Source organism: Nomia melanderi, unplaced genomic scaffold (genome assembly GCF_051020985.1).
Source record: "Nomia melanderi isolate GNS246 unplaced genomic scaffold, iyNomMela1 scaffold0577, whole genome shotgun sequence".
Classification (NCBI taxonomy): Eukaryota; Metazoa; Arthropoda; class Insecta; order Hymenoptera; family Halictidae; genus Nomia; species Nomia melanderi.
Window position 1 is genome coordinate 25,001 of NW_027475691.1, and position 5,000 is coordinate 30,000.

Here is a 5,000-nt window from a genome sequence, read left to right on the forward strand (position 1 = left end):
CGAAATGTCGATGTTCATGTGTCCTGCAGTTCACACGTTGACGCGCAATTAGCTGCGTTCTTCATCGACCCACGAGCCAAGTGATCCACCGTTCAGGGTAATCGTATAAATTTTATATTTCACATATATAATTTTATTCTCATTTGTTCGACCTAATATCTCTCTTCTTTCAAAGAGAAGATAAAAGTTGATACCTGAATCTCCGACCAGCGCGCGAAGGAGATTCAGGCGTCGCCTTGGAGACGACACCGAAGCCTTTCGAGACGAAAAACGTTCAAGTAATATGTATATATTTCTCGACGTTCCGGGCGTATAGTGCATTCAAAAACCCGCGAAAGACGCAGAAGACTCGCACGCGTGGAAACGACGGGGATATATTTTGTATCCTACCCGATACTGAATCCATCGCGTGCAGTCGACCCTCGCGTTCTTCCGATCAGACGCATCTATTGTTGCGCGCATGTTTTCGCGTCGCATCGCGCGAAACGTTGCACGAATCGTACCGATCGATCGATTGAAAGCAAATAATGAAAAAAGACTTCACAGCTGGCTCTTTGCCGGTCATTCGTCCCATGTTATCTCTTGCCGCGAAATTGGCGCGCAAGAGTTGGGTGTCAGACGCGCGGCTTTAAAACGAGCTTCACGGCCGGTCCCTTCGTTACCGCTTTCGTTCTTTCTCTCGGAACGACCATGAACGAACACGACGAGCGACGCTACGGCATACACACGTCCACGGATTCGATTAAAAAAACAGACTTCACAGCTGGCTCTTTGCCGGTCATTCGTCCCATATTATCTCTTGCCGCGAAATTGGCGCGCAAGAGTTGGGTGTCAGACGCACGGCTTTAAAACGAGCTTCACGGCCGGTCCTCTCAATTCCGTGTACGGTACACGCAAGATGCGGGTTCCACTTCCAGACTACCCGGTCCCTTCTCTCTACGAGAATCGATAGTAGAAGAACGGCTCGAAAACGCGTCTCAGAGACTAGGGGAAAAGAAGCGGTATGCGAGCGAAACGAAAACGCATTATGGAAACGTCGCGAAACAATGTTCGACGGTTGCTCGGTTCCAATCGTGCGGCCGTTTCAATTTCTCGTGCGCTTCACCGTCCCTCCGTAACTCTGGCCGATCGCGTATACCGAAGAGCCGACACGCGCAAAAACCACAGGCATTGTATACTGTATATATATATGTTACAGTCACAGCCTTCGCGCGTTTTACTCTCCGACGCGGGGTTTCCACGACGAAAGAGAGACAGTTTCGTGGCGGGTGACTCGGCCGAATCGCTACGACGGGTATTTCTATTATAGAACGAATCATCGCCACCCTTTACCAGTGCCCGACGAAGGAATCACAAGGTCATCTGGAGTTTACAATGCCAGCGACGGTAATTCCAACGAAGACCCGATAAGTCAACTCATCGTTCTATTTCTCCCCGTACAGAAAAGCGAATCGACGCTAACGCACCTCGCGCAAGCACGAACGTTCTCTTCGCGTGGATCATCCCATCGTCGAAAGATGTAAAGACGCATTGGAGATCGTGGTCTCTGGCGGGCTCATTGCACGCCCCACTGCATATCTTTCCTCGAATCGAGAATGATTCGTCCACTAAGGCTGCGAAACTACGCGTCGAGGAAACTAGGGGAAAGAAGCGGGATGCGAGCGAAACGACAATACATTATGGAAACGTCGCGAAACAATGTTCGGCGGTTGCTCGTTTCCTCCTGCGGACGTTTCATTGCTCGGGCGCTTCACGTCCCTCCGTAACCTTCGCGCGATCGCGTGCCCCGGAGAGCCGGCAACCGGTGAACCACAGGCGTATAAACTATAGTCTTCTATAGCAAGCCTTCGGCGGTTACTCTCCGACGCGGGGATTCCACGACGAGAGAGAATTTCGTGGCGGGTGACATCGGTCGAAACGCTACGACGGGTATTTCTATTATAGAACGAATCATCGCCACCCTTTACCAGTGCCCGACGAAGGAATCACAAGGTCATCTGGAGTTTACAATGCCAGCGACGGTAATTCCAACGAAGACCCGATAAGTCAACTCATCGTTCTATTTCTCCCCGTACAGACAAGCGAATCAACGCTATCGCACCTCACGCATGCACGAACGTTCTCTTCGCGTGAATCGTCCCATCGTCGAAAGATATAGCCGCTTGGAGATCGTGGCCCATCAAGTTCTTCCGTAACTCCTGCGCGATCGCGTACCCCGGAGAGCAGGCAACCGGTGAACCACAGGCGTATAAACTATAGTCTTCTATAGCAAGCCTTCGCGTTTACTCTACGACGCGGGGATTCCACGACGAGAGAGATTTTCGTGGCGGGTGACACGGCCGAATCGCTACGACGGGTATTTCTATTATAGAACGAATCATCGCCACCCTTTACCAGTGCCCGACGAAGGAATCACAAGGTCATCTGGAGTTTACAATGCCAGCGACGGTAATTCCAACGAAGACCCGATAAGTCAACTCATCGTTCTATTTCTCCCCGTACAGAAAAGCGAATCGGCGCTATCGCACCTCACGCAAGCAGGAATGATCTCTTCGCGTGGATCGTCCCATCGTCGAAAGATGTAAGACGTACAGAAATCGTGGTCCATCACGATTATTCGTAACTCTCCGAGTCGCGTATCTGAGAGTAGGGCAAACGGAGAACCACAGGCATAAATAATACTATATATTTCTTATATATAGTTAGCCTTCGCGTTTTACTCTCCGACATGGGGATTCCACGACGAGAGAGAGTTTCGTGGCGGGTGACTCGGCCGAATCGCTACGACGGGTATTTCTATTATAGAACGAATCATCGCCACCCTTTACCAGTGCCCGACGAAGGAATCACAAGGTCATCTGGAGTTCACAATGCCAGCGACGGTAATTCCAACGAAGACCCGATAAGTCAACTCATCGTTCTATTTCTCCCCGTACAGAAAAGCGAATCGACGCTATCGCACCTCGCGCGAGCACGTAACTACTCTTCGCGTGGATCGTCCCATCGTCGAAAGATGTAAGACGCACGGAAATCGTGGCCCATCAACGTTTTTTTGTAACTCTGCCGATCGCGTATCACAGAGCCGAGACGCACATACCACAGGCGTATAATACCGTTTTCTTTCGTATGGTAAGCCTTCGCGTTTACTCTTCGGCGCGGGGTTTCCACGTCGAGAGAGACTTTCGTGGCGGGTGACATCGGTCGAAACGCTACGACGGGTATTACTATTATAGAACGAATCATCGCCACCCTTTACCAGTGCCCGACGAAGGAATCACAAGGTCATCTGGAGTTTACAATGCCAGCGACGGTAATTCCAACGAAGACCCGATAAGTCAACTCAACGTTCTATTTCTCCCCGTACAGAAAAGCGAATCGACGCTGTTGCACCTCACGCAAGCACGAACGTTCTCTTCGCGTGGATCGTCCCATCGTCGAAAGATGTAAGACGCACGGAAATCGTGGCACATCACGTGTTTTCGGAACTCTGTCGACCGCGTATCTCAGAGACGACGCGCGCGAACCACTGGCATATACTATTATATATCGCGTTTTACCCTCCGACGCGGGGATTCCACGACGAGAGAGAGTTTCGTGAGCGGGTTGACTCGGAAGAAACGCTACGACGGGTATTTCTATTATAGAACGCATCATCGCCACCCTTTACCAGTGCCCGACGAAGGAATCACAAGGTCATCTGGAGTTTACAATGCCAGCGACGGTAATTCCAACGAAGACCCGATAAGTCAACTCAACGTTCTATTGCTCCCCGTACAGAAAAGCGAATCGACGCAATCGCACCATACGCGTGCACGTAACAACTCTTCGCGTGGATCGTCCCATCGTCGAGAGACGTAAGTTTCCATACTATGAATTCGCGTTTTACTCTCCGACGCGGGGATTCCACGACGAGAGAGAGTTTCGTGAGCGGGTTGACTCGGAAGAAACGCTACGACGGGTATTTCTATTATAGAACGCATCATCGCCACCCTTTACCAGTGCCCGACGAAGGAATCACAAGGTCATCTGGAGTTTACAATGCCAGCGACGGTAATTCCAACGAAGACCCGATAAGTCAACTCAACGTTCTATTGCTCCCCGTACAGAAAAGCGAATCGACGCAATCGCACCATACGCGTGCACGTAACAACTCTTCGCGTGGATCGTCCCATCGTCGAGAGACGTAAGTTTCCATACTATGAATTCGCGTTTTACTCTCCGACGCGGGGATTCCACGACGAGAGAGAGTTTCGTGAGCGGGTTGACTCGGAAGAAACGCTACGACGGGTATTTCTATTATAGAACGCATCATCGCCACCCTTTACCAGTGCCCGACGAAGGAATCACAAGGTCATCTGGAGTTTACAATGCCAGCGACGGTAATTCCAACGAAGACCCGATAAGTCAACTCAACGTTCTATTACTCCCCGTACAGAAAAGCGAATCGACGCAATCGCACCATACGCGTGCACGTAACAACTCTTCGCGTGGATCGTCCCATCGTCGAGAGACGTAAGTTTCATAGTAAGCCTTCGGCGTTTTACTCTCCGACGCGGGGATTCCACGACGAGAGAGAGAGTTTCGTGAGCGGGTTGACTCGGAAGAAACGCTACGACGGGTATTTCTATTATAGAACGCATCATCGCCACCCTTTACCAGTGCCCGACGAAGGAATCACAAGGTCATCTGGAGTTTACAATGCCAGCGACGGTAATTCCAACGAAGACCCGATAAGTCAACTCAACGTTCTATTTCTCCCCGTACAGAAAAGCGAATCGACGCAATCGCACCATACGCGTGCACGTAAACAACTCTTCGCGTGGATCGTCCCATCGTCGAGAGACGTAAGTTTTCATAGTATTAATTCGCGTTTTACTCTCCGACGCGGGGATTCCACGACGAGAGAGAGTTTCGTGAGCGGGTTGACTCGGAAGAAACGCTACGACGGGTATTTCTATTATAGAACGCATCATCGCCACCCTTTACCAGTGCCCGACGAA

General features: G+C 50.7%; 1 non-coding gene across 1 annotated transcript in view; it reads right to left on the reverse strand.

The window, feature by feature from the left end:
- Nucleotides 1–100, reverse strand: part of LOC143176473 (5.8S ribosomal RNA) — a 155-nt gene extending 55 nt beyond the window's left edge. Inside the window, exon 1 of the ribosomal RNA XR_013001015.1 lies at nucleotides 1–100. This exon is cut by the window's left edge and continues 55 nt beyond it. This is a non-coding gene — a ribosomal RNA (5.8S ribosomal RNA).
- Nucleotides 101–5,000: the final 4,900 nt, after the last annotated feature.